Below are 12,371 nucleotides of genomic sequence, written 5' to 3' on the forward strand. Positions count from 1 at the left end.
CTGGAGCAGTGGTGTGAATAACTCAGTTAGGGGCTGGATGGAGGAAAGGGTGGATGGAGCCGTTTTTGGACCTGCTGACTTTGAGGTGGCTAGTCTATCCAAGCAGTTATCAATGTGGCACTGGAACTTCTTTCAAGAAGTTTGACAAATAATAGAAATTGGGCAGTAATTGGAGGGAGCAGCAGTGTCCAAGAAAACATGGAGGCAGGTTGGCAGGGGCCTAAGGTGTGCTAGAGAGGAGGGTGATTCATGGGGCAGGGTCCCAGCACTGCAAGAGGGGAGGGGATCGAGAGTTAGGCGATGGAGTTAGCCTGGAATTACTCATGCGACGTGGGCAGATGACAGGTACCGTCCCCTTGCTCTTCAGCTGGCTGAGCTGCGCATTAGCCCTTCCTCTCTCCAACTTTTCGCCCCATGGTTCTCTGGCCCCTCTCTGGTTGGGTCTGAGTATGCTTTCTTGCTAGGCCCTCCTGGCTTGCACATCGTGCTGTGCCATGGTTCCTTCTTTCCATTCCAGTGGCCCCCAAGGGAACAGGTTTCCCCTGCCATGAAGTAGAGGCCATTCTCCTTACAGCCTCCTGATCCCTATCTCAGCCTTTCTCCATGCCCAAAGGAGGCTGTCTCATGCTTTCCAAACTTTCCTAAGTTACTAGAGCCTTTTCTTCTTCCAATCAGAATCATTCAACCAGTATGCCTTCCTCTCAGGCCTTTTCTTTCTCCTGCTTTCTGTGTTACTCTCCCGGTCATGGCCATCTGGCCTCTGTGGACCCTTTTCATCATCACGCTTCATAAAGTCATGCCTACTTCCGGTTTTGAAGCCTTCTCAGAATCAATGTTAGTATATCTAAAAATCCAAGTATATTTCGGTTACTCAAGTTCCAGGCCCATGACTTATTCTCAAGCCATAAAGCAGTGGATTTTAATGGCTGAAAAGTCAGCTGGAAATCATCTCATCCAGCGCTTCCCAACATCTGTTCCTACTGAGAAGTTCATAGGCACGTGGAGAAAAAAAAGGGTTGTGTGATCAAGTAAGTTTGAGAAATGCCGGTTTCAACCAAATTAAACACATTTTTTAAAACCACAGAGCATTAATGTGTTCCTATGCCATGTGACTCCCGCAGGAGCAGGAGGGAGTGTATCCTATGCTTATTTGACTATGGAACCTTTCGTCACAGCGCGTCACTGATCTGATCCTCTGCCATGTTTAGTGGGCAAGCACACTCGCACGTCCTGAGCATCTGAGGTCAGTCGCTGAGGTTTCTCAGGTTCTGGGGACCTGACATTTCTCAGGTGCTGTGGCTCTAACAGGAGCCGTTGTGACAGTGCCTCTTGCTGTGACGTTTGTGAATCTTTAACCATGCGTTTAGCAAGAGTTCGGCTCTGCTGTGAACTGATGCCAAGGGAAAACTGCTCTGAACTTTCCCAAATGAAAAATAAGAATTAGACACACAGTAGGGTGAGACCACAGCCAGTGACAACCCTTTTACTAGGGAGCACTAAGCAGCACACTGTGGCCGCAGGAGGAAGCTGGACTCTGACTCCTGAGCGGGAGTTCCAAGCCCTTCCCGATTCAACTCCATTTCCCACATCCCTCCTGGATGGACCCGGTATCACCGCGGTGCAGAGCCGCCTGCCGCTTTCCTGAGCATGACACCAGAGGAGCCACCCTGGTGGCCCTGATGATGCCCTGCTGCTGTTGGCAGTGTCCTTTTGCAACCGCAGGCCGGGGGGACGACCACGTTTACTCAAGATTCACACCTCCCGACCTCTCCAAGTGGGCTGCTTTCTCCTCCGAGCTCCTGAAGACACGTGTACCCAAAAATTCTGATATCGAACTAGCACATTCCTTTAACTATTTGGTTTCGGTTTGTCCTCGTCAGCGGACCCCCGTCTTTGAGGGCAGAAACCCCCTTCCGTTTACTACTGTGCCCGTGGCCCTGCGCTCATAAAGGGCTTGGCCTGGAGCAGGTCTGGGCAAATTTTGTTCAATGAACGCGCCCTCGCTGGTGAGGCTGGCCAGCAGATGCTGCAGGAGAGTTACCTGTGTGGGAGGTCCGCGGAAGGACTTCCGAGACAAATGACATTTGAGAAGGACTCGGAGGAAACCCCTGGACTGGCAAGAGAGAGAGGGAAACACCGTTCCAGGTGAGGGTAGGGTGGAAAGGGAGGATGAGAGGGATGTGGCAGGGAACAGATGAACAAAGGTGGCGGGAGAAATTACATCCTGGGCAGAGCAGAGAAGCCAGGTGGGGTAGAGGAGTGAAGGAGAGCAGCGATCAGGCAGAAGAAAGAGTGGAAGTAAGGCCTTGACGGAGAAGTGCCGGGAGCTGGACAGGGCCATGTGGCTGCAGGGGCTCAGTTCACATATGGCCTCCTGCTGCCCAGCGGTTTTCAGGTGCTGCCTGGCTCTCAAACATTTACATAACTGAAACCATCTCAGAGAAGGCTGTATTTTTAGCCAGGGGCTCCGGCTGTGCTATGTGATCGTTCCAGTTATCCTGGTTACTAGAGTGGCAGGGAGGCTCTTGTAGATGAGTAGACATTAAATTCTCATTCTGACTTGCCTCTGATAGGCTCAGACGCTAGGAAAGCCACCAGACCCTTCTAGATCACCTGCCTGAGTGGCAGAGGGCAGAGTGTTGCAGTCTGAGTTTGGTCTCTTTCTGAGGGGCAATGGTAGAAGTTTCCCTTCCATGGCAGGGGGAGGGAGGGGGCCACTTGGGAGAGTCCTTATTTCTCCTTGATGATGGGCATTGGTTCCTAACCCACTGGAACAGTTTATCAGTTTCATTGATCCCTAGTGGTGCAGGGTAAAACCTGTTACATAGGGTCACAGTACAAAAAGGACTCATATGTCTTTTTTTTTTTTTTAAGACTAAGTTTCTCTCTTGTTGCCCAGGCTGGAGTGCAGTGGCATGATCTTGGCTCACTGCAACCTTTGCCTCCCTGGTTTGATTTTCCTGCTTCAGTCTCCTGAGTAGCTGGGATTACAGGCGCCCGCCACCACATCTGGCTAATTTCTGTATTTTCACTAGATACAGGTTTCACCATGCTGGCCAGGCTGGTCTCAAACTCCTGACCAGAGGTGATCCACCAGCCTTGGCCTCCCAAAGTGCTGGGATTATAGGCATGAGCCACTGTGCCCGGCCTCATATGTCTTCTGACCCATGGGGTGCTGCTAGCCATCAAATTGGGCAGTTGAATGTGGGATGCATTCCTTTCAGTGTTGGGTTGTAGCTGCCTGAGCAGATATAACCAGTTCATTCATTGAACTGAAGAAGCTTTATGTTCCAGTAGGGACTCATGGAAAAAGACCTTCAGTTTCTTCAGTTATCAGATAGGCTCACAAACATTATTTTTTTTTTTTAATTATGGTAAAATGTACTTAACAAAATTTTTCATTTTAACCATTTTTAAGTGTATGGTTCTGTGGCATTAGGCACATTCACTTGTTGTGTAATCATCACCACATCTATCTACAAAATTTTCCATCTTCCCCAACTGAAATTCCGTTCAGAATTAACACCATTGTTTAATTAACATTAACTCCCAAAGTGCTGGGATTATAGGCATGAGCCTATAATTGTTTAATTAACATTAAACAATAACTTCCCTTCCCTCCTGCCTTCCAGCCCCTGACAACCACTTCTTTCTGTCTACTTCTACTTTCTTATGTATGTATGTATTTCTTTATTTCTGAGCCTTGCTCTGTTGCCCAAGTTGGAGTGCAATGGTGCAATCATAGCTCACTGCAGGCTCAAAATTCTGGGCTTAAGCAATCCTCCCACCTCAGCCTCCTAAGTAGCTGGGACTACAGATGTGTGCCACCACACTCTGGCTAATTTTTTAATTTTTATTTTTTGTAGAGATAGGGTCTCATTATGTTAACCAGGCTGGTCTCAAACTCCTGGGCTCAAGCGAGCCTTCCACCTCAGCCTCTCAAACTGCTGGATTACAGGCATGAGCCACCACACCTGGACCGATTTTCTATCTCTATGAATTTGTCTATTCTAGATACCTCTTAGAAGTGGAATTATAAAATATGTTTTTTTGTGTCTGGCTTATTTTACCTAGCACCCATGTTTTATCTATGGATGAAACTTATCAATATTTCATCCATATCATAGCATGCGTCAGAATTTCCTTGTATGTGTATACAACATTTTGTTTACTTATCCCCCAACAGAATATTACCTTTTTATTTTTTAACTGTAATTTTTATTTGTAGTTGACAAATAACAATTGTAGACTTGCAGGGTACAATGTGATGTTTTCATATTGTGGAATGATTATATCAAGCTAATTAACACATCTACCACCTCACATACTTATCATTTTTTGTAGTAAGTGCATTTAAAATCTATTCTTTAGCAATTTTGAGATATATAATACATTATTATTAACTGTGGTTGCCATGCTGGGTAATAGATCTTGAAGACTTATTCCTCCTGTCTAACTGGAACTTTCTACCCTTTGGTCAACATCTCTCCATTCCCCACCCCCACCTCCAGCATCTGGTAACCACCATTCTACACTTAATTCTATAAGTTTGACTTTTTAAGATTCTACATATAAGTTATATTACATAGTACTTATCTCTCTTGCCTGGCTTATTTCACTCAGCATAGTATCTTCCAGGTTCATTCATGTCAAAAATGACAGGATTTCCTTCTTTTTAAAGGTTGCTAGTAATCCATTACATATATATGCCACCTTTTCTTTATCCATTCATCCATTGATGGACACCTAGGTTGATTTCATATCTTGGTTATTATAAATAATGCTGAAATGAACATGGGAGTACAGATATCTATTTAACATACTGATTTCAATGATTTTGGATCTATATCCAGAAGTGGGATTGCTAGATCATATTGTAATTCCATTTTTAGGCTTTAAAAAATTTATGAACAATAGAAATTCATTTCTCAGTTCTGAAGGCTGGGAAGTTCAAAAGATAGGCACCAGCAGGTTTGGCTTCTGATGAGGGCTTGTTCTCCACTTCCAAGATGGCACCTTGCTGTGTCCTGTGTCCTCACATGGCAGAAGAGATGGAAGAGGGAAGGAGCCAGAGCACTCCTCTCAGCCATTTTTATAAGGTGCTTAATCACTTCCCAAAAGGCCCTACCTCTTAGTACTATCACCTTGGGGGTTAAGTTCCAACATATGAATTTTGGGGGTATAGACACACATTCAGATGTGTGTCTTGGCCCCCTTAAACTCATGTCCTTCTTACATACAAAATACATTCATTCTGTCTCAGTAACCTTAAAAGTCTTAAATTCTTCCAGCACCAACTTAAAGGTCTAAAAACCAGGATCTTATCTAAATATCATCTAAATCAGACACAGATGAGACTCAAAGGTGTCTTTCATCTTGAGGCAAACTGCTCTCCAGCTGTGAACCTGTGAAATCAGACAAGTTAATGTGCTTCCAGAATACAATGGTGGAACAGGTACAGGATAGCTGTTTCATTCCAAAAGGGAGAAAGAAGAAGAAAGGGGTTGCAAGTAAGTCCAAAACCCAACCAGGAAAACAACAACAAGGCTTGAAATTAATCTTTCCTTCATGTTGATCTTGTGGACACAGTGGCGCAGAGTTTTTTAGTTTTTTGGGGAACCTCCATATTATTAATTTCTAAAGTTTCTTTAGCTAAGGTCTTTAACATATTTTTTTTAACATTTTTTGTCTTTATTTTTTATTTTTTTGAGATGGAGTTTCGCCCTTGTTACCCAGGCTGGAGTGCAATGACGCAATCTCGGCTCACTGCAACCTCTGCCTCCTGGGTTCAAGCGATTCTCCTGCCTCAGCCTCCCGAGTAGCTGGTACTATAGGCACGCGCCACCACACCCAGCTAATTTTTGTATTTTCAGTAGAGACAGGGTTTCACCATGTTGACCAGGATGGTCTCAATCTCTTGACCTTGTGATCCACCCGCCTCGGCCTCCCAAAGTGCTGGGATTACAGGCCTGAGCCACTGCACCCGGCCAATCTTCAACATATTTTTTAACTAACTGATAATGTATCTGTCTTCCCCATTAGACTGTAAGCTCCTTGATGAGTTTATTCATCTTCGTGCTTCTAGCTCAGTGCCAAGTGGCCAATAATGTGTTAAATGTATAAATAAATGGCTGGTGCTCTGATTTGGATATTTGCCCAAGAATCAGAACCCAGCTTTTCACTGGAACCTGATCTTCTACATAAAACCAAGCCAGGAATATTCAATTCTCTGAGCCTTTTTATTAGGGACATAATATTCACTCCTAGATTGTTTGCCTGATCCCACAGGCTGAGATTGCTGTTGAAACACTCAGGATTAAAACACTAACATCTTCATCTTTTCCTCGAGAATCTTTCTTGAAATTAACAAATTCAAAAGCTGCTCTATTGGAAATCATTCAGGAATTGTCATGGGTTTTTGTTAAAATGCACACACACACACACACACACAGAGCAATTGTGACATGGAAAGCAAATCACTTGAAACAGGCCTTCTTTTTCTGTTTTCTTGTGGCTGGATCCTCCTCCCTGAAATTGCCTCTCTTGTCTTCTGTGATGCTAGACTTGTCTCTTTCCTCTTCTCTTTTTCTGTCCTTTTCAGAGACTCTAAATTACAATGTGTCTACCCTTAGCACTCTTGTCTTTTCTATATATAATGTTTAACTGCATCTAATCTATTATCTCTACATGGATGATTCCCAAAACTTAATCTCTGGCCCCCAAGCTTCACGACTGTGCTCCAGCTGCCTCTGGATCACACTCTCTCTGGAGAGCTTCGACGTGCCTGAGACTGGGTCTATATTTCCTCCACCTCCCAGCATTCTCCCTGGGAACCCATCTTTACTCCTTCTCCCCAGCCTCCCATTCGTGACTCATCAAGTGTTTATTGAGCTCTTGCTGTGTGCTAGGCACCACTCTAGCTACTTAATTAGCTGGCTAACCCAACAATTCAAAAATCAGCCACCGAGCCTACAATATGCAGTCTTTTAGCTCTCCTTTTGCGTCTACTTTACGTATGATTTCCTAGAGTTGTGGGAACAAAATATCACCAAGCTGGAGGGCTTCAAACAGCAGAAATTTACTTTCTCACAGTTCTGGAGGCCTGAAGGCCAAGATCAAGGTGTGGGCAGGATTTGTTCCATCTGAGGCTGGGAGGAGACGCTGCTCCAGGCCTCTCTCCCCACATCTGGTGATTCACTGGCTGTCTTTGGCATTCCTAGGCTGCAGAACATCACTCAGTCCCTCACCTTCACGTGGCCTTCTCGCTGTGTCTTCGCATTGTTTTCAGAAAGACGTTGCATGTCTGCCTCTGTGGTCAGAGAACCCCTAAGGTCATTTGCAGAAGGACTGGAAGTTAGGACATCAGCATATCATTTTGGGGAGACAGTTCAACCTGTAACACCCAATTATCTCTCCTTTCTTTCAGATGTCTATCTTTTCTGGGCACAGTTAGTCTTCTGGGCTGCCTTTGCCCCACACTTTTTTTTTCCTGAGATGGAGTTCGCTCTTGTCACCTAGGCTGGAGTGTAGTGAGGCGATCTTGGCTCACTGCAACCTCCACCTCCTGGGTTTAAGCAATTCTGCTGCCTCAGCCTCCAGAGTAGCTGGAATTACACACGCATGTCACTGTGCCCAGCTAAGTTTTGTATTTTCAGTCGAGAGGGGGTTTTACCATGTTGGCCAGGCTGGTCTTGAACTCCTGACGTTATAATCCACCCACTTCAGCCTCCCAAAGTGCTGGGGTTACAGACGTGAGCCACTACTTCCAGCCTGTCCTGCGTTTCCTTTACCACCCTTAGCTTCTGTCACTGCCTGGGTGTCTGCAGCCCTGCGAGGTAAGCCAGGACTCTGTCTTTCTCTTTCCACCCTCACGGCCTAGAATAGTACATATTCACACTGCCAGGCGTTCCTGAATGACTGGATGGGTGGACATTTCAATGAATGGATGGATGGACAGACAGACAGATGGATGGATGGATGAATGAATGGAATAACTAGAGAAGTTGGTTTTGATTTACCTTGCCAGCCTTAGACCCCATCATTCAAGCAGTCTGTCCTCCGCCAAATGTTTGGCTTCAGTTCTCCATCCTCTTACTTTCTCTGTCCCCTCAAGCTCAGGTTCCAGCCCTCATCCAAGGCCCAGCTCAAGTTATGCTTCAGTGCTGGTGCCCCCCCACCCCAAGAGATGTTTGCTTTTTCCTAACTTTCATGACATGTTACCGGTGCCTTTTCTTTGGCACTCTTTGCTCCAGCTTTGGATTACAGTAATTTACCCCAGAACTCTTTTGCAAAGAGGGATTTTACATATGGACTAAGACCAAGATAGCTGTGTTGGATCTTCTGGGGACATTTTAAAAATCATTACAGATCCCTGAGCCCCACACTTAGAGATTCTGATGAGCAGGTCTGGGTGGGTCGCTGGAATATGTACTTTTAAAAGGTTCCCCAGGCAATTCTCACACTCAGTCAAGTTTGGGAACCTTTAATCCAGTCCAACCTCCTTACTTTACTTTTGGGGAACTGGAGGTACAAAATTGTTAAATAATTTTCCTAAGATCACTTAATTAGTGGCAGAGCCACCCAATTATGTGGTTGTGGTTGTCCCAGCTTTTCAATCAGATGTAAGCAGTTCAGAAGCAATGCCTGTACTTTGCTTATCATGTAAGTACCACCTGTGCACCTCAGTCAAGATGGGCCACTCACAGTAAGTGGCACTGTTAGTGACACAATGGATGGCTACACTGCATGCCCCGAGAAGACAGACGCCAAGTCTGTGCATACTAACTTTTATTTCCAGCACCTTGCACAGTGCCTGGCATGTAGTACGGTGTTTCATTAATATTGGTCCAATGAATGAAGCATCTGCTCTATGCCAGGCACTAGAGTAGAAGTTTTACATATATCATCTCATTTCATTTATTCTAACCACTACCCTGTGAAGTAGGCTTTCATAGTCCCATTTTAAAGATGAGGAAACAAGGCTGGGCGCAGTGGCTCACGCCTGTGATCCCAGCACTCTGGGAGGCAGAGATGGGTGGATCACCTGAGGCCAGGAGTTAAAGACCAGCCTGGCCAACATGTGAAACCTTGTCTGTACTAAAAATACAAAAATTAGCCAGGCGCAGTAGCATGCACCGGTAATTCCAGCTACTCAGGAGGCTGAGGCAGGAGAATTGCTTGAACCTGGGAGGCCAGGTTGCAGTGAGCCGAGATGATGCCACTGCACTCTGGCCTAGGCAACAGAGCGAGAGTCCATCTCAGAAATAAATAAAGAAAGAAAGATGAGGAAACAGGACCAGAGGCTAGGCCATCTGCTCTATGTCATGCAGAAAACAATCAGCATAAGTGAGTTCTTGAACTCCTGACCTTGTGATCCGCCCGCCTTGGCCTCCCAAAGTGTTGGGATTATAGATGTGAGCCACCGCGCCTGGCCCAATCAGCATAACTGAGTTCTAAAGCCCATTGCTGTTTCTACAGTGCTGCAGGATGCCCATGCTCCACCCTCAGTGTTCTTCAGAAAGCTGGGGGTCACTCCAAAACAATACATGGGGAGAGATATTCAAAAGCGTCAGTGTAGAAGCCTCAGTTTTGTTTCCAGCTCTAACCTAGCCTTGCTGCTCCATGAGGTAATATAAAAGGTAGTTCTACTACAATTTTTATTGTGTATGTTCTAGAACATTCCGTACTCTTACCATTTGCATGCTTATATGTGTATGACTCAATACTATGAAAAGCTTTACAAGAATTTCATCCTCTTTCTTCTTTGTTTTTTTTTTTTTTAATGCTATTAAAATCCTCCTCCTTTTGTAAGGCGGCAGTGCCAGGACTAGGGCAAACGGAGTTCAGAGAGTGTCCCGGCATGAACTATTCTAATACCAGGTTTCAGATATGAGCTAATGGCTGAAAAACAGGAGTCAGAGATGTGAGTGGGCCCCACACACCTAGTCCCCTGCGCAGACCACTGGCGAAGTGAGTGGGTTCTTTTGTACCAGAAGCATTGCATGCCAGGGACGCAGCCTCTAAAATGACAGGGCTCTGACTCCACTGTTAGGCATGAGAGGGAGACCAAGGTCGCCACATCGCAGACACTGAGTTTCAGCTTTGCCGTCTGAAATGTTTCTGTTTCTTTCTTTCCAATTTGATATTTTACTTGGATGCGGGCCTTGAGTTTATACTTCATGTAGACAGTTTCCTCGTTCTTTGTGGCCTCCTTTTCATTGCTGTTGCTTCCTCAATCGGTCCTTACTGAAACCCCAATCTCAGTGGTGTGGGAATGACCATGAGAGACCTCGCTCTGAGGTGCTCACATGGAACTTCCAGTCCCACAAGCCGACGCCCCGCCTTGTCCTCCCTGGCTGCTTCCACCCTGCCCCTGCATCTTTCAAATATGTGTATCTTTTCTTTCAAATTGTCACTTACCTTCCCTTCTTTTCTTAAAATTAAAAAAAAAAATTTTTCTTAGAGGCAGGGTCTTGCTGTGTCACCAGGCTGGAGTGCAGTGGCACTATCATGGCTTACTGCAGCCTTGAACTCCTGGGCTCAAACTATCCTCCCTCCTCAGCCTTCCGAGTAGCTGGGACCACAGACACGCATCATCATGCCTGTTTTATTCATTTAACTTGCCTTGAACAGAATTACATTAATAAGAACTCTGATCTTGTAAATAACCCAAGATTCCTTGCAGACAAAGCTGGGATCACAGAGCCACCTCCTAGAAAAGCCACATCGAGGCCTTGAGGGAGCCTAGAAAACCTTGGGGGAGCCTCAGAACTCTAGGCTTAGTGTGGCTGATGGTTCTTTTCCTCCTCTCTATGCCAGGGTAGCAAATTGCATATCACAGCAGACTACTTGGAAGTAACTAAATGAGATATGGGAATAAACTCCTTGGGGTCCTGGGATAGTGATATCCTAGTATTGGATTTCATAATAAGCAACCACTTTTATGGTGAGGGACTTGAAAGCCAACTGCTGTCAGAATTATTGAAGATACCAACATGAGGCCAATATACACAATATAGGCAAAACCTTTTTATAGTAAAATCCCACACACCATCCAAATTCTTTTGTAGTATAGTACTAAACTTTTGCTGATTAAATCTCACTGAGGTCTGTAGACCATAAGCTGGGTTTGAATTTAAAAATAAAATAAATTTTCACTGTAGAAATATGTTTAATGGAATCTGATCTATATTACTTCTGCCAAGAAGGAATTCAAAATTACCAATTGGAGTTAATGTGGTACAAAGAACTAGAAACCTCTCATTCTCAGGAAATGGACAGGGCAGGGGGAGTCTTTAATGAAAGCACTGTGTCAGTAATTTTTGTAGCTTAATATCGCCACGTGTATTTTCATGGGTTCAGAATAGATTCTCAGAGACAGGGTGTTATAGTAGAAAGAGCAGAGGATTAAGCATCAGGAACCAGATTGACCCCTAGTCCTGTAACCCTGGGTAATTTACCTGACTTCTCTGTGTACCCATTTCCTCACCTATAGGAATGGAGAGATTGCACAGGGTGCGGTGTGGTTCATGCCTGTAATCCCAGCACTGCTGGGAGACCAAGGTGGGAAGATCACTTGAGGCCAGAAGTTCAAGGCTGCAGTGAGTTATGATAGTGCCCTGCACGCCAACCTGGGTGACAGTGTAATACCTTGTTTAAAAAGATAAAAATAGGCCAGGCATGGTGGCTCATGTCTGTAATCCCAGCACTTTGGGAGGCCAAGGTGGGTGGATCACCTGAGGTCAGGAGTTTGAGATCAGCCTGGCCAACATTGCCTAACCCTGTCTCTACTAAAATTACAAAAATTAGCCAGTGTAGTGGTGCGCCCCTATAATCCCAGCTACTTGGGAGGCTGAGGCACGAGAATCACTTGAACCCAGAAGGTGGAGGTTGCAGTGAGCTGGGATCATGCCACTGCACTCCAGCCTGGGTGACAAGAGCGAAAATTGACGGATTGGGCTAGGTAAGTGGTTTTTGAGAACTTTGAGACAGTTCTTACTTGACGGCCAGTGGAGATACCGTTCCCTCCCCAATTTTCAACTACACAAATGTTATTTATTTTGCTTCAACATATGATTTTAGTGGAAAAAATAGAGTTCTACTTCTTTAAAAAAAAAACAAAACAAAACACTGAACTAGATAATTCCTACTCCTAAACCTTTGTGATTCAATATAGTGTCTACCCATCAAATTGTTTAGACCCCTGGGTGATACTCATGTTTTTAGGAAGGGTCCCTACACCGAAAGCCCAGGTCAGCCAGTTTTTGCGTGTAGACAAGTTCCTGCATTGGTACTCTTGTACTAGTGCACAATCTAGAAGTTGCATTGGGGCAGCAGGGAGAGAATTCTTATCAATGAGTTTTTAGCTCGGT

At 45.1% G+C, this 12,371-nt stretch overlaps 1 protein-coding gene across 1 annotated transcript in view; it reads left to right on the top strand.

The window, feature by feature from the left end:
- WNT5B (Wnt family member 5B) overlaps nt 1–12,371 on the top strand; it is a 122,713-nt gene that overhangs the window by 29,080 nt on the left and 81,262 nt on the right. The gene's annotated exons all lie outside the window — the stretch shown is intronic.

The sequence above is a fragment of the Callithrix jacchus genome, chromosome 9 (assembly GCF_049354715.1).
Source record: "Callithrix jacchus isolate 240 chromosome 9, calJac240_pri, whole genome shotgun sequence".
NCBI classification, from domain to species: domain Eukaryota; kingdom Metazoa; phylum Chordata; class Mammalia; order Primates; family Cebidae; genus Callithrix; species Callithrix jacchus.